This window comes from Leopardus geoffroyi, chromosome C2 (genome assembly GCF_018350155.1).
Source record: "Leopardus geoffroyi isolate Oge1 chromosome C2, O.geoffroyi_Oge1_pat1.0, whole genome shotgun sequence".
Classification (NCBI taxonomy): Eukaryota; Metazoa; Chordata; class Mammalia; order Carnivora; family Felidae; genus Leopardus; species Leopardus geoffroyi.
The window spans coordinates 79,713,505-79,731,698 of record NC_059333.1 but is presented as its reverse complement, the minus strand read 5'-3'; the positions used below and the strand labels follow the sequence as shown (position 1 = coordinate 79,731,698).

The window sequence follows — 18,194 nt, the reverse complement described above, 5'->3', positions numbered from 1 at the left end:
TGTTGTTCTTGAATAAGGTCTTTCCCTCCCATTTTGGGGCAAGATATTGAGGGGCTTAGGTGTGCTTGTATGTAGTTTTTTTTTTTTTTCTTTAATGTTTATTTATTTTTGAGAGAGAGAGAGAGACAGAGAGGGAGCGGGGTAGGGGCAGAGACAGAGAGGGAAACACAGAATCTGAAGCAGGCTCCAGGCTCTGAGCTTTCAGCACAGGGCTTGCTGTGGGGCTTGAACGCACGAGCTGTGAGATCATGACCTGAGCTGATCAGATGCTTAACTGACTGAGCCACCCAGGTGCCCCTGTTTTTGTTTTTGTTTTTTTTTTTTTTTTTTTTTTTAATAGGATGTGATGTTGGTACTTTGGGCAGTTTTGGAGCCCCCATTATTAAAAAAAACCCTCAAGACCAACTCTTTTTCTTAGATAAGTGAATGGTCATTGTAAAGAAGGCTATAGAACATCAAGAAACTTAGTCAGGTGTGCTGTCGTAGTTTGCTCTATGAGCTTGACTGCCTGGCTGTTGGTGTGGATCCTCAACCCCATTCTCTGAGTTGTTGAATAGATCAGATGAGTGAATGCATGTGAAAATACTCTGTAAATGGAAACAAACTATTCTTATTTTATTTTATTTTTAGCATGGGTGCTGGTCTTTTTCCTAAAATAACCTTTCATTTTTAATTATAACAGTTAATTATACTCATTTTAGAAAATTAAAGTGCCAAAAAGTATGGGGAAGAAAATTAAAACACCCATACTCACTATCCAGGGTAACTATTCTTCTATTTTACACATATACCCACTCTATTTTTTTTTTTAAAGGGGGGGTCATGTTACACATATTTATTCTTACATATTTTCTTTAAAAAAATTTTTTTTAATGTTTATTTATTTTTGAGACAGAGAAAGACACAGCATGAACCGGGGAGGGGCAGAGAGAGAGGGAGACACAGAATCGGAAGCAGGCTCCAGGCTCTGAGCCATCAGCCCAGAGCCCGACGCGGGGCTTGAACTCACGGACCGCGAGATCGTGACCTGAGCTGAAGTCGGACGCTTAACCGACTGAGCCACCCAGGCGCCACAACATGTTTTCTTTACATGATACTATATTGCAAACATTTTCCGATGTCATTAAACCTCCTGCAAAAGTATACATTTTAATCATTACATAGTATTGTATTATGTGAGTCATGTATTTGCATGTATTGTGAGACGCTTGACCATTGTTTCCATTTTCCATAGCACAGTAAACAGTACTTCCTGTTTACCAAGAAGGGAACTTGCTGTAAGAGAAGTCAGAGGCAATTGACAACTGTTTTTGCAGTAGAGGAATTTGGCATATTTTATTTCATCCCAAATTAATACGTATTGGGCTGGAGTTGAGCAGTACTTTTAGTTAAGATCTCAGTGAAGGTAAAGTTAGACCTGGAGAATTGTTAATTTAGAGAAAATTCTGACTGCAACAAAATCTATTAGGCCAAGTTCTCTTAATTAACATAATGTTAATTAGAGAAACATTGAAAAATAGTATGGTTATTCTCATGAATGCACTATATCAGATAAGTTGCTTTATGCCTTCTGGAATACTTTTATATTCTCTTATTAGGAGGATGTGGCAAATTTGTTTTGCCCAGAGGATTCATTTTATGTTGCTGTGCACATATATAATCCTATATTTACCACATTTTTGGATGCAATGACATAATGATGAAGAGAGTCCTTTGGATATTTAAAAATGGAGATTTAAGGAGCAGTAGGCTAGGAGAGGGAATTTTGCTGGTATTTCAGTCCTGAAATTGATTGATATTTTTGTTGTAGACTTATGTCTTTGTCCCTTTCTTTGCGTTTCTGTTGTGTCTGCCTAGCGTCTTGCCATGTACGTTTGGGTGAGTTCCATCCCCGCATTTGCCATGTGCCCCCCATCCCCCTCCCACCCTCCCACCTGTCCAGTCATCCATGTAATCATCCATCCTGTGGCCATTCTCCCCTCCCTCTCTCCTTTATGTCTCTCCGTCTTCATCTGTCGCCCACATCCATCTACTCACCCATCCATGTCTATCCGTAAAATGTAGACTATTTTGCTGGAAGCATATGAATTTCTTTGTTGCATTTTACAAAGGGTATCACAGGGGCCGAGGACACCAGAACCAGAAAATGAAAATGATTGGGACTTGACCGTTTTTGGTTTGCTTCAAAATCTGGAGGAGTGTTCAGAACTGACGTGATACCCCATTCTGTGATGCTCATCAGGGTGCTCTTAATGTAATGCATTTTGGGGAATGTCGTTTCAACTAATACTTTGCTAGAAATCAGTCACCAGGAGATAGAATAAGGGCTGTTTTTACGTTTTATTTACCGAGTGAGGGAGAAAAATGAATGAGTGGGGGAGGGGGAGAGAGAGAGGAGGACAGAGGATCCAAAGCAGGCTATGCGCCGATAGCAGAGAGCCCTGTGCGGGGCTCGAACTGACGAACCGTGGGATCATGACCTGAGCTGAAGTCAGACACTCAACTGGCTGAGCCACCCAGGCACTCCTAAACAAGAGCTGTTATCTCACTTCTGAGTAGTAAATTAAGAAGGGAAAGAATTTTCTTGAGTTTGGACTAAGAAAGAGTCATAGATGTAGAGGTGCCATTTTTCCAAATTTATTGAGTAAAAAAAAAAAAAATATATATATATATATATATAACATTTTCAGGGAGTTTAGGTGTATTATGTACACAGGAATTTTTGAGGTGTGGGGATTTGTTTTGCACTTGCTATTGGATAAAATGGAAGGAAAGGAACCAACTGTTACCGAAAACCTACTTTCTTCTGATTCCGAGAAAGCTGCTTTGCACTTGCCTATCCTTAGGACTTCCCTATCTTATTTAATTCTCACATCAGCCCTGTGATGTAACTTGTGTTATTCCCATAATGTAAGGCAAAGACTCAAAGAGGCTGAATGATTTGCCCAAATTTACATGGTTAGCAAGTAGCGAAGCTTTGGTGAAATCGAGACTTGTTTGATTCTAAAGCTGTTACTCTTTGCAGTAAACCACACTGCTCAGTGCTTGTAAAACCTTAGCTGTGTACCAGCTCTCCACTTCCAGTTTTATAGTAACTCAGCCTCTGAAAAGCAGCCTGCAAATGGCACAGCTTTCAGTTGGTTTCGTGAAAGATGAGAAGGTTTGCATGGGGACATGATAAAGACCATTCTGAGGCTCTGGATATACGATTGAGTCTATAAGCTTTACTTTAGTATGTGACAGAATGAGGTTCTCCTCACGTGTAGCTGTGTGTTTGTGTTTGACTTACCTGTCATAGTGGAGAGCCGGTACTTCGTGTTTCATTAGCTTGATCCAAAAGGTGCATTTTACTGAGGCAAACAAACCAAGGAATCACAGTAACAACTTCTCCCCAAATGTTTGTAAGCTGGAGGAAGGCAGGAGGGCAGCTATTGTGATGTATTTTTTTTGCCACTCCAGCTGTTACAATCACAAATGAGACTGAAATAGTAACGACTTTTGAGGACATAGCAAATTTATTTCATTCTTAACTTTTTTAGGTTGGAAAGCTTGCCCCCTCCCTTTGTAATCATGCCGAACTGTAGCATTGCTATCATTTTCTCCTGGATGGAAATTAGTGTTGCACAATTAAGGAGGAAGATGGAGACTGGGTGAAAGAGATTTTGCTGTAGGACCTGCCTTCTATGATCTTATTCTCACTTTCTACCTTTATTTTATTCTTTAAGCATTTATTAATTGCCTACTGTCAATCAGGCATGGTGCTATGTGGGAAGGATATACTAGAACAGGGGGGTCAGCAGACTTTTCTGTAAAGGGACAGATGGTAAATATTTTAGCCTCTGTGGTCCATATGGTCTGTGTTATAGCTACTCATTCTGCTATCTGACAATATAAAGTAAATATAAATATTACAATATAAAGAGCGAAATACTCAACTCTGTCATAAACAGTATGGAAATAATTGAGTGTGGCTATGTTTCAATACAATTTTACCAAAACACGCAGTGAACCAGATTTGGTCCGTGGACCACAGTGTCCATGAAAAGAGTGAATTTTGTCTGTTTATTGCTGTGTCACTAGTGCCTAGAGCAGTGCCTGGCGTGTGGCAGGTGCTTTATAAATATTTGTTGAATGAATGAATGAATGAATGAATGAATCACACTCTTTCTCTGATCTATAAGAGCTCATAATCCCATAGAGGAAATAAGAAATACATGTAGGAGAGTATTCAGGTAGTAGAATCAGGTGGTACTTTAACTGGGACCTGAAGGATAGGTAAGTGTATGTATGTCACCAGCCAGAGATGGGAGTAGAGCAGTGCAGGCAGGAGAAACACACAAAGGGACACAAAACACAAAGGGACAAGGAGCAGGGAATTTGTGGTGAATGATGAATAGTTTGAATGTTCTGGAATAGGATTTCTCTCACTTGCCCGATCATTGTAATCACTTGCTGTTAATAATACAGATTTCTAGCACCCTCCCTTGAGATTCTGATTTGGTAAGGCAAGTTTGGCAATATTTGTTTATAAGATAAAAATTTGAGAGGAAGTAATAGTGGGAGATGACATTGGAAAGATATACTGGGGTCATTTCTGATAAAGTTCTCACTTTTCCTACCAACTGAACCAGTACTGACTGATGGCAGCTGGACCTAGAATTACTCTGTACCTTCCGTTCCATGAAATGGAGGGGGAGCCCTCGTGGAAATCCACCCCCCCCTTCTCTGCCTGCCTCCATATTTCCCCCCTTGACCTTGTAGGACTACTCTAGCTTTTATGGTGAAATGACATAAAATTTAGTTACTCATGTAAATTTTAAGGAAAATATCAAATTCCGTGTAGCTACTAGGTTTATTGCTTTTGAATCTGTTGGTCGACACACATCTAAGAGGGCAATGGATTCAAACAACATAGTGGGAAACTTACTTCCTCTTGCCGTAATTCTAGTTCAGAAGGCTATTTAATACTAAGTTTTGTAGAATGTGACCACTGGGAGGGTCATATGTCTCATTATTATTATTTTTTAAAATGTTTATTTACTCATTTTGAGAGAAAGAGGGGAGTGGAGCTGGAGGGACAGACAGAGAGGGAGAGAGAGAATCCGAAGCAGGCTCCGTGCTGTCAGTGCAGAGCCCGATTCGGGGCTCAATCTCAGGAAATGTGAGATCGTGGCCTCACCAAAATCAAGAGCTGGACGCTTAACTGACTGAGCCGTCTAGGCACCCGTCTCCTTTGTAATCATGGGAGAAGCTGAAGTCTAAAATGTAGGCAGTGACTTGCTCAAGTTCTGTCACCAAATTATTGGCAAAACCAGGATTATAATGCAAATGCCAAGTTACTCAATTTAGTTTTCTTTTCATAGTGCTATGCCACATTTATCAATAGAATTCCTAATTTACATAATTTCTCTCCCCCTTGAATCTCCTAGCCTTTTGCCCACACCTCTTCTATACTGCTTATCATAAAGTTATATCCTAATGTTTTTTTGCTGGACCAGTACCCCACGGTTACCCCAAATAAAGACTGAGCTCTGTTTCCTTGGAGAGCTTAACATATTTCCTGGCACTTAGCATGTGTTCAGCAAATAATTGTAGACTTGAAATATCTTGAGCATCTTTTTCTTTCTTGTGTGTTTTGACTCAAGTTTCTTTCCACTTATATTGTCAGAAAAGTCAAGCTCTTCTAGAATTGCTAAAATACAAAGCTACTTTCTCTTAAGCTGCCTTTAAAAAAAAAAAAAAAAAGTTGAATTCCCCATTACGGCTGAGACCTTTCTTAACAGCTCTTTTGATACTTAAATGTCAGCAACTTGAAAAAAGAAATGTCAGTAAATTATCAGAGAAAGAAATTGCATGTTTATTTGGGTAGATATATTTTAATTGACCACTTAAAGATTATAGCAAAATTCTGAGGAATTTCATATTTTGCACATTTCTCTCAACTGCCAGAACTTTTTTTGTTTGTATCTCTTAGAAGGTTTAATTTTATTTTTTTTCTGCTTTATGGTTATGTATGTACATTTTTCATTCTTCTCCAGTGGATGATGCATATCTTGAATTGAAGTTTAAAAAAATGAATCTCTGCATCGCTACAAAACCTAGGTCCATAGGTGCTAATACTAAGTAGGCATTTACTTATAGAAACATGGTTGGAAAATGGTCAACCTTGTCTTCGCTTACTTATTTTGCATCTGATTGTGTGCTGGGTTTTCTGCTTAACATTGATGTGGGGCTGGATTGGGGTGGGTAATATAAATGTGAGAAACATATCTTTTTTTCCAGAGAATTATAATTTGGTGGGGATTTTGACACCCCACCAAATGTGGGGTGATGTACAGATCTAAGATACATACACATGACCTGTTTTAGAAACTGGTAGCAGGTTAATTCTGACTGGGTGAATCAAGGCAGCAAAGAGACAGTGTTTGAGCTGAACCTGAATATGTCTTCATCCATCCATTTCAGTCATTTGTTTTGGTCTTGGTCAACACACACACACACACACACACACACACACACACACACACGTGTGGTCAGACATGCGTACGCAGACAAGTGCATTTTTCTTTTTGTGATCTGTTTGTAGATTTAAAAGTGGAACTATCTAGGGGCACTTGGGTGGCTCAGTTGGTTAAGCGTCCAGTTCTTGATTTCGGCTCAGCTCATGACCTCACAGGTTTGTGGGATGGAGCGCCACATCGGGATTCTCTGTCCCCTTCTTTTTCTGCCCCTCCCCTGTGTGCATGCACCAACCCCCCCCCCCCACCCGCCTGTCTCTCTTTCTCTGTCTCAAAATAAATAAACTTGAGAAAAGTAAAAGTGGAACTATCTTTACATGGGACAAAAGAAAGAGAGAAACAGGTTTCACTGTATAATTTGCAGGTTTCTCAACATCTGAAAGACACAGCTGCCAGAAATTATTGGGATGGTCTTCACCATTAGTGGCAGGAACTCCAAGTACATTGGCCAGGGAGAGATATACTATTCTAAAGTGATGGCGTTCTTTCCAAGAAGTTTCCCATCTAGTTGTTGTTCTCCTCAATAGTTAAATTACATTAAATAGCTCCCTAGGTGGAAGAAGTTTCGACTTTGACGTCAGACAGTTCTGGTTCCACAGCTAACTTTGCCATTTATTATTTATATGACCCAAGGCCATTGCCTATCCTTTCCTGGGCTCAGTTTCCTCATCTTTAAAAATGGTGATAATGGAAAGTGCCTCTCAAAGTTGTGAGATTCCAGGGCTAGTGTTTGCTGAGTTCCTGTTTCAGTGCCCAGGCCATGATAGGTCGTATGCCTACGGGGCCAGGTGAGTTATGTAGAAGAGTGATCGGGTGACATGCAAATTTTATGCTTTTGACGCAGACACACTGCACTTGCATAGTTAATATACAGAAATAGCCTTTGCTTCCACAAACAAATACTTCCAGTGTCTTCGTGAAATACAAAGCCCTTTTTGCTAGTTGTCCTTTTCCCACGCAGGAGTCTTGGGTATAGGTGCCACTTGGTTCTCCTCTTGACTGTAGAGAAGGTAACAGTGCAGATGTGCCGATGAAATGTGACTGGTCCTCGGCCACGATCGTTGTGCACTTTTGGAAGGGAGCTACAGGGTGTTGTGAGGCACGCGGATAGCTCGAGAGGACTCTCTCTGAAAAAGATGGCGGCTGTCTGGTGCTAATCAATTATTGCCCATGGGAATGCATTGTCAGATTTTTACGTGAGGTCTTTAGGTCTTTAAATGTTGGCAACTCATTCAAATTCTTATAAAACACTGTGAGAGATGCTTCCTCATGGAAAGAGCAAAGTGCAATTTGTGATCTCGCATAGGAACATCGACTTTGGCTCTTAGCTGCAACGGCAAAGCACTTTATAAGTCCACTCTGTACATGGCGAGCCAAACTTATCGAAGGGCCAGACTGGACCTGTAGCTTTCCAGTATGCATCTCCTGATTGATAAAGATAACGGTGCATGATGGCCAGCACTTCCTAAGTGCTTTCCATGTGCTAGGCATGTTACATGTATCATTTAATTCTTACAGTAAGCCCAAAAGTTGTGCATTACTATTGTTATCCTGTTTTTACAGATAAGGACAGTGAGGCTCAGAGATAAAGCCCAGAGGCACACAGATGGTACATAATAGGTGGGTTTGAAGCCCAGGCCTGTTTGCCTTCACAACCAAACATACCAGTGGTTGTCCACCCTGATGGTATGTTAGAATCACTGGAATGCCTTCAAAAGCATTGTTGCACAAGCCCACCCCCACACTAATTAAATCAGTATGTCTGGGGATTAGACAGTCATGGGGATTCTTTTAAAAACTCCACATCCATGGTTAGAAGTAAAAGTCATGTCAATAACAACAGCTCTCCCCACATCAAGCACTCCTTACCTCCTATACCCAATTTTACTTTCCTTTAAAGAATTTATTGCTCTCTGAAAACTAGGTGTTCCTTTCCCCGTTTGTGAATTTTCTGCCGTTGTAAGGCTCCAGGAATGCGGACATTTAGTCTTTTCTCATTCTTTGCTGTATCTCCACCATCTTAATTAGTGCCTGGCACATAATAGGTGCTCATTACGTGTTTATTTGAATCACGAATTGGTCCTTCACTGAAGAGAGCTTACAGTCTAGTGAGGAAGACAATATATACTTAGTCCCAAGAGAGAAGTTGATAACAGGGATGGTCAAGCCAACTTCATTATAACTTGCAAGACTGTTTATCTCTTAGGCACTGATAGGATAAGTTGGCCTGATCTGTACTGCATTTTTAGTCATCTGCAGCACTAGACTGGGTCTCTTCTGTGCTCTGAGGTGTGTATGCGTGTGTGTGGGGGTGTGTGTGTGTACCCTGAGTAATAGATAACACATTTATGTTACTCTGTTTGGACAAAATTTTTAATGAGGCAGCTGGGAATTACAAGAGGGGCATTCTGGGTTCTGTTATCCAAACATCAGGCTGTAGAACAAATTCAGGACTGATGGTAGAGGTTTACCCAGTCATTAGGGAATTTAGATATTATCTCCTCTTTCTAGGAAAGCCAGCTTCTTGTGGGGCCCTCTGCTCTCCTTATCTACAGCAGTAGTCCTCAGCCTTTACTCATCAAAGTCTCTTACAGCGGATTATGTTCATATAACAGCACACCGTGGGCTGTGACCAAGGAAAGGCAGGCAGGGATTAAGTGGAATAACCGGAGGTCTATCCCTAACCCTTGTCTCTTCTTCTCCCACTTAAGGAAGTAGACGAAAGTGCGAGTGACAATAGCGTAGGAATAACCTGGAAAGAGTGCTGATTTCTGAATAAAAACAATTCATTTGGCACATCAGGACTTTAACGATGACTGTTAACAGGTTGTCTGTGACGCATCCGACAATTGATGGACCCTGGTGGTAGTGAAAATACCTCATCACTGGTATGGCCCAAGCCCTGAACAATCAAAACCAACCCCTGCATGAACAGTTGTGCCATCAGGGGTGGGCTGATGGGTGGCCTTGCTGGTGGGGTCGCGGTATGTCATGAAGCAGCAGCTAAGAGTCAGTGATGTTCGCAGGGTTGAGGGGAACTTCAGGTGGCTCTCCTCAGGCAGTGCAGAGAGCAGGAAGAGCCCTTGCTCTAGACTAGTAAAACTTGGAACGAGGACCTGATCTTGCCACTCACTGCAGGAGGAGGCTCCTGGGCAGCTAACTTGCCTTGTTTTGAGCCTAAGTTGCTTCTGGACATGGTGGAGGAGCTTGCTGGGATGGTTAAGCCCTTGGGAAAGAACTTCTCAAGATGGAGCTCTATAACCCAAGTAAAGGGTGATGATTAAGCTACCGCTGTGACGGTGGGGTGGCTTTTCTCCTGTTGCAGACTCACAGGCCTGATCTCTCTGTCCAACTGGAGCCAAAAATGAAGGTCGAAAGGAATTTGGGGGAAGGGGAGATCAGCAAAGATAGGACTGGCCTTTCTTCAGTGCTTCTTCAGAACGGTGATGTCCTGTGGAGTCCACAGACCAAATTTGGGCATTCTGTTTCATGATGGAGATGAATGCACAAAACTGGATCTAAACAGGCTCATGCCAGTGGGATATTCATGACAAGTACAGTGTTTGGGGTGGCCTGGGTGTCTTAAAAATGGGCTGATTTTGACAAAGGGGAAAAGTTGGGATTCATTTTACTGTAAATTGCAAGTAAGAAACAACAGAAGGTTGAATATTAGAAGAACTTGGCTATCGCCAAAACCACACACTTTCACATTAGTAAAACATGGAGCTCTATCTGAGTGAAATGTGAAACTCCTTGCAGACCACAGAGAGTAAAAAGTACTTTTGTTTCATTATGAACACCATTGTCCTTATTTCTTTAAATGAGAATTGATAGCCACCATAAGAGACTCTTTCTCAAAGACCAAACACAGAAAGAAGGAAAAATAAAATAACATAAACACACAAAAACCTCACTGCCACCATCACCGCAAAGAAAACCCAGTGCTCTAAGGATGCACCCTCTTTATCCATTGTGAAGTCATCACGTTCTAGAGAGAGGGGACCACATTTCTGTCAGGATAGTCTTCAGTGAAGTTTTTGTTTTTTTGTTTTTTTTGTTTTTTTGTTTTTTTAAAATCCTTTCTTTTTTCTCCTCCCTCTTTGGGAAGACTGACAAAGTTGGCCTTTTGTAACACAGCAGGAAGGGTAGTTTTGCCCTCTAATGTGTGAGAATCTGAAGAGGAGGCCTTGTGGGTACTGGGACTATCGTGTTTGCGAGGGAGTGAGACCGGGGCACCTGATGGAGGGATGTGCTATAGGTGCTTCACAGTGAAAATGGAGCTCTTGAAGGTGAAACAAGGTAACTTTGAAAAATGAGAGGCCATTGGAGTTGAGGGTAAGAGGCCCATTCCTGGCCAACATGTGAAGTTTTGTGGTGGGAAGTCTGTATAATGGGGGTCAGTAGACTGGAGTTTCCACCTCTTTCCCCCGTCTGCTAACTACAGCTCTCCTCCGCTCCTCCCTCAGCCCTATGTGGGAGTTGAAACAGGTGTTTCCAGTTGTCTTTCTGACTGGTGTTTGGAATTGGTAATTATTCAACTCTTGCTTCATGGGGACTTGGAGTGTTCTGGCAATGAGCTGGGAAGCTGAGGCCAGTGAGGCCAGTGGGCGAGCTGGGTGTTGGGTTGAATGTATGTGGTTGAGCAGCACAGAACTAGAGTTGTTGTTATATTATCACCATGGTCACCATCATCATTTTGAACATGTATTCCTTGCCAGGCTTTGGGTTAGGTGCTTTATACCTGTTATCATCCTTCATTTTGACAGCAACTTGTTAAGATGTCAATTTTAGCTTTCTGTTTTACAGCTGTGGAAACTGAGACACTATACAGTAAAGAACTTCCTCAAAGTCAACACTGTTAAGTGGCTGCATTAGGCTTCAAAGCCCAACACCTTTGTTACCCTCTTTCTGATAGGCCATATTAAATTGCAGAGATGGAAGGCTGCAGACTATCTAGCTGGCTCCCTTTCCCTGCATTTGATGTCCTCATTGGTGCATTGTTGTCCAGTCTTTCTTTAAAGAAAACTAAAAAAAATAACTGAGCAAGCAACACAAAAATATAGTGCAAAATTAAAAAGTCACAAAAAAGAAGTGTAGTGAAACAATAAATTTTTCTATCAGGGTCTCAACTGTCTACTTTTCCTACCCAGAGGTCTACACTGTTACCAGTTCCTTGTATCTGCTTCTAGAAATAAACTGGGTAGAGACAGACATTTTTATGTGTTTATATGCCTAGAGAATATTTACACAAAGGGGAGCACACTGCACACATTATTTTGTATCTTGCTTTTTTCATGCAATTCTATAGCTAGATGATCATTTCTGTATCAGTATCTTGTGTCTGGTTATCTTATAGTTTGAATTAGCACTTCTGTTGCTGTCAGTGACTGTTAACATCATTTTAAATAGGATATAGCCATTTGGTTTTTGTTTTTGTGAACTCCCCTTTGCCTCCTTTTCTATTGAATGATTGCTTATTTTTTACAGGGAAAAAGTTGACCCTTAGTCCGTGATAGGAGTTGCAACACCTCACCATTTTGCATTTGTCTTTTTAGCTTGCATGCAAAAAAATAAGAGAAAAAATTATATAGTCAGTTAAATCTTTTCGTTTTATAGTTTTGGGGCTTTGTGTAATACTTAGAAATGCCTTCTCCACTTTGGTTATTAAAAAAAAATATCTTCTAATTTTCTTGTTCGTTCATTTGGTTCTTTTTTCTTTTTCACTCTGTCTCTCATCACTGATTCACTGCAATTATATTTTGGTAAAAGATACGAGGTAGGGATCCACTCTGATATTTTCTAGATCCACCTGCCAAACACTATTTATTGGGTAGTCCGCTCTTTTTCCACACTGATTTGAAAAAGCACTTTTATTAAATATTAAATTTCTTAATGTTTAATTACTTATTACTTAGGAATTTGTATTATTTTTGGAACCTTCTGTTCCATTCATCTGTCCCTTTTTGCACCATGTTTATGGTTTCAATTATTGAACCTATATATGTTTTGTTATCTGATGGGGCTACTCCAATCTCATTAGTTCCTCTTTTTCTAAATTTTTACGTCTTTTAGCACTTTATTTTCCCATGAACTTTAGAATGAACGTGTCCAATTCTGAAAGTAATGTCACATTGATATTTTTATGGGGATTGCGCCAAACTTATTCATTTCCATTATGCATTGTAAAGATGTTATTTCTTTTTTCTAGAACACAATGCCTTTCCATTTGTTGAAGTCTTGTTTTATATCACCAGGAGCATTTAAAATTTTCCTCATGCAGACTGTGCATATTTCTTATCAGTTTATTTTACTAGGTACTTTTGGTTTTCTCTAGTTAATGGAATTATTATTTTATATTATAGCATCTGATTTTACATGCGTTTATATAGCCTCTTGTTACCAGTATATGGATTTTTCTATCCAGCCACTTTACTGAATTCTTTCATTATTTGAATAAGTTTTTCAAATTTTATTTGCTTTTTAAATTTTATGTGTTTATTTATATTTAGAAAGAGATAGAGTCAGAGAGAGAGGGAGAGAGAGAATCCCAAGAAGGCCCCGTGCTCTCAGAGCAGAACCCAACGCAAGGCTCGATCTCATGAACCGTGAGATCATGACCTGAGCTGAAACCAAGAGTCAGACGCTCAACCGACTGAGCGACCCAGGCGCCCTTATTTGAATAAGTTTTAGATAAATTTCTTTGAGTTTCTGGTTCAGTAATCTTATATAATCTGGCAATAGCTATCATTTACCTTTTTCTTTCTATTTTATAAATCTTATAGATTTTTCTAATTGTATCATCTGTTGCATCAAGAGGAGTAGATATTAAATAGCAGAGTTTGAGTGAATTTCCTTCTCTTTTTCCTGACTTTAATGAGAATGCTTATACTTACAATGTTTCCTATTAATTGTAATGTTGGTTTTGGTTTGAGAAATATCTTGTGTTAAAAAAAATTCATCCCTATTCTGAGAGTGTTTTTTATTTTTAAAATAGAGACTAGTTGTTAAATGTTTAATGCTTTGGAAACTATGGAAATCATCATGCATTGTCTCCTTTTTTCTTTGCTGAGAAAATATCTTAGATTTTTATCTTTTGTTCTGTAATTTGGTGAAATATATAAATACATTTTTCAAACATGAAATCATGCTAGTGTTCCACTTAGTCATAGTTTGTGCATTATATTTTTAATGTTATTGGAATCTAGAGGGTAATAATTTATTAACAAGTTTTGCATCAGTTTTCCTAAGTGAGATTATTTGAAAATTGTGTGAGTGCGTATATATGTATATTTGCTATTGTCAGATTCTAGTATAGATGTTATGCTTAAATCCCATAAAATAATTCAAAGGCCTTTCTTTTTCTTTGTTTCCTTTTGAAATAGTTTTAACACCACTTCTATGATCTAATCCTAAAATATGTGATAGAATTCCCCTGTGAAACTGCCTTGACTTGGTGCCTTTTTTGGAGGGGTGGAGGCTGTTGACTCTTTGACAGCCTTTTATCTCTCTGCTCCTATACTAATTGGACTCATTTTCTTTGGTGTTTTTTCTGTGGTTACTTATATTAATTGTATTTTAGGAAAGTCACCGATTTCAGATAGATTTGCATGGAGTTAAATCATTTCATATAATTGTTTTCATTTCCTTTGTGTTTGTGCTTATTTCCATGTCGTTATTTACAGTTTTATGTTTTTTGTGCTTTATTACTCTCTCCCCCGTTTTTGATTAGTTCAGCCAAGTTTTATTTATTATTTATTCACAAAACAGCTTTTGCACTTATTTGCTGGCCCTACTATTCTTTATTTTCTCTTTAAAGTTGTCAGTAATGGGTTTCTTCTGCTTTGCCCAAGTTTCTTTTGTTGTTTTTCCAATTGTCTGAGCTTGACTCTTAATTCACACACGAAAATACGTTTCTGCTTTTTTATTAATACAAATTAAAAAATGTGAGATCCAATTAGAATAAGCCTCATGGGGACAGGGACCTTGTCTGTTGTTCACTTCAAGACTATCATAATGCCTATCATATTGCGGATGCTTAAGCGATATTTTTGTACGAATTAATATATCCCTGTGAAATAATCATGGGAGTTGTGGTGGGTTCCCTCCTGTTGCTCTGGTCCTTCTCCGCTATCTTTGGCCATTGTCTCTAGGTATCTGCTCATGTGGAGGAGGAAGAAATTACTGACATGCTTCACATTACTTTTTCAGAGTATGTCATTAACAGATTTATTTTTAAAGTCTACCAATACAGTCAAGTACAACTGGGTGAAAAGATCTCTGTAAAGATTAGCCCAGGAGAAAACATATTTGAGGAGAATCAGAATGTTAGAGCTGGTGGGTTAACAGACAGCATGCCCATGCTTTTTGTGGGTTTGGCTCCTTTGTTGAAGCTAAATCTTGCAGAGGCTTGAAGTAAAATGATAAAAACAGATGTGCTGCAGTTGTGGGGGAGGGTGCAGAACTAGGGGATGCCCAAAACCCTGCTGCTGGCTGCCTTCCCTCCTGATCTTATCCCATGTCTCATTTGAAAACCAATAGTTGAAAAACTCTCAATTTTCAGATGAGAACGAAAACAAAAATGCAAAGAAGGCAAATGATTCATTCAAAGTTACTCAGTGAATTAGAGCCATAACGTGGGACTACAACTCTGGCCTTCTGTTTCTGAATCTAGTGGTATTTCCAGGCGCACAGGAAGCTTCTGGTACCTTGCTCCACTCTGTGTTTTTGGGTGGACCTGGGATTTGACTCCCCCCCCCACCTCCAACGCCCCGCGGCAGGCCCAACAGTCCTTGCTAAGGCACAGACCGCATATTTGCTGATCCCCAAGGGGAAAGCTGTGATTCAGACTTTGAGGTCTAAGAATTGCAGACTTAGTTTCTAGTCTCCCGATGAAACTGCTAATCTGGGTTCCAATGGTGTTTTTGCTACACGGACACCTGCCCACACAACATGATTAGAAATTATAATGACGACGACGATGAGTCTTCCAGGACACCCACGTTCTTTGCAAGATATTTCTGCTAATCGTCTCTACCAGAATCCGTTAGGAGAACTTTTTTTAGTTTTTTTTTTTTTTTTTTTTAACTCCCCTCTGTCTACGTCAAGTAAAAATACTAGTTTAATCCTGCTGAGGTTAATGATTTGTCCTCACCATTACTGAGGTGTCATTTTTTTTGTGCAGGGGATCCTGGAGCCTTGGGTGCATGGAGAGATAAAAAGCATCCTGGGCCCCAGATATGAGGAAATTTGGGTTTAGATTTTAGCAGTGCCCCAAATTTCCTGTGAACCCTTGGTAGAGATTACTTCCCCTCTTTGTCTTTTTGCTTCCCCTTCTGTTAAATGGGCATCCAGTTCTGCTGTGCCTAATTTACTACAGTTGTGGGAATCAAATTTGGTAATGGGTAAGGAAATGCTTCAATAACTTTACCCTCTAGACTGAAAGGGTTGTCACCGAAGATGATTTGCAGTGTTGGTATCTTAGCTTCTTAAGGTGTTATTGAGTGCACCATGATCAAACGGTGTCAGGTGTGAGAGCTGCGAAGGTAGGTAAAGGACCACCATGATGCCTGACATGTTATTGTTTACGGGCTCTACCCTGAACCAGGGAGCAGTGCTGCCACAAGGGAATGGCACCTGGGGAAAAAGAGAGGATCCCAGGAACTGGGAGTCTCCATGGAGAAGTAAAAGTAAAAATTGGAAGTGGGAGAGTTGAAGGCTAGAGTCTGGTTGTGTGGCAGCAGAACAATGGTCTAGACGTGACAAGAGGCTTCAGAAAAATGCTGGCCCTGGCTTTGGACCCTGTGTATCTGCAGTGTTGGGGGCCAGGAGGACGCACATAGAGAGGCTGCAGGGAAACCTGCGTCCTCAGAAGGGAGTCAGGTCCAGGAAAGCCTGCCAGATGCCCTCCAAGGAGGCTGGAGATAGTTCCAGAACCTCTCAGGGCCAGGAAGAGCCTTGGGTTCTTTGTCTCTCTCTGCCTTCTGTTACTTAGTTCTTTGTTCAGTACTTAGTTACTGTACTTTGTTCACAGTAGTTGCTTTTTTTTTTTTTTTTTTTTTTTTTTTATATTTTTGGCCTTGCTTTTTAATTTAAGGTTTATCTGAAGGCATGTTTAAGAGGGGTTCTGATAGGAAGGAGCCGAGTTGGGTAATTCTGTTTCCCTTTCTGGTTCCCTGTTTCCTCATCCCAAAGATGTTGATCTTCGTGACTTGCTTTCTATAACACTCACTACCTTTGACGAAAGGCAAACATTTATCTAAAAGTAGGGTGAGAAAAATTACTCGGTGAATATGTTGATATTTTTCTTATAGTGGTAAGGGTTCAGGAAGGAGTACAATGTTTCCAAAAGTCCTTTTCCTTGAGCAGGCAACTTCAGCTTGTAAACTGGGCTCAAATAACTTTAGCTTTTATTCTTGTCTATCTATCTATCTGTCTATCTATCTATCTATCTATCTATCCGTCTATCTGTCCATCCATCCACCGACCCACTCACCCACATACCTATCTATGCAAGATGGTAGAATTTAATTTTTCTTAATCTTTGGTCTTTGATTGGTTTGCTGAATCAGGTGAACTGAGTTGAAGAAACACTGACCTTTGAAAGAAAACTTTGGGGAGAAGAAAAAGGTATCATGATTCTTTGAAAGAATTTTTCCCAGGCTAAGTTATATAGTTTCACTGACACTTGGGGTGGGAGCTAAAAGGTCTGGACACTGAATCTCTGAAAACCCTCTGAATGTGTTGGCTAGGCTTTTTTTTTTCTTTCTTAGCACAGATGGAGAAGACTTTTTCTTTTCCCAGTAAAACAGAGCCAATATAATATTTGAAACCTTCAACCATAATCTGGGAAGATGATTCTCTATCTATTGCTTGTCCAAACATAAAATAAAATTTTTCAAAAATTAGCAAAAATGTGAATTATTCAATTACAATTTCTTTCTTGGCAAAGTTGGCCTTTCTCGTTCTATTTTTTTATTTATAATTAAAAAATCTTTAATTCAGCTAATTCCTAGCTTCCAGTGAACCTTTTAACTAATCAAATGCATTTGAAATACTTTTTAATTTATTGCAAGAACAATAAAAAGCGAGAAGTCATTTCATGTAATGTCCTTTCTTGTTGTTCAGTGTCGTCAGCTCTTTTCCTGATAGAGTTTTGGTTTGGCTGGAAGCAGCCTGAGGGGGTTCATCCCCAGTAATCTTTACTGTGTTGCTGTTGGTGAGTTACAAAAATAGTAACTAGGAATAGTAAGTGGTAACAGAGTCTGTGAATAGCTTTCACGCATCTTCCTCTAATAGTAGTATCTTACATAACCAAAGACATCTATCAAAGCTAAGAGATTATCATTGGCACAACATGATTAATTAAACTACAAAATGCCATTTACCAGTCAGATAAAATCACCCCTCCTCCTGTCGTGGAGGAAGAAGTATGGAGAGTGATGGAGGGAGAGCTCTTTATCATTTGACAAAGGAACAGAATCTTCCATATCCACAGACCAGAAGGTATGAAAAGGTGAAGAAGGGATCCTCACCTCTCTGTTTTGGTAGCTTTACCTCTCAAGGCATTGCGCTTTTACTGTATTTTTGCATACCCTATTTATTCTCAGATGATGTGCAGGGAAGCTGGGAAGGGAAATATTTATGGTTAGAGTGGGAAAATGGACCTTGATTCAAACT

At 39.8% G+C, this 18,194-nt stretch overlaps 1 protein-coding gene across 6 annotated transcripts in view; it reads left to right on the top strand.

Moving 5' to 3' along the window:
• Positions 1-18,194, top strand: part of LOC123611099 (LIM domain containing preferred translocation partner in lipoma) — a 680,366-nt gene that overhangs the window by 138,498 nt on the left and 523,674 nt on the right. The window lies entirely within an intron of this gene.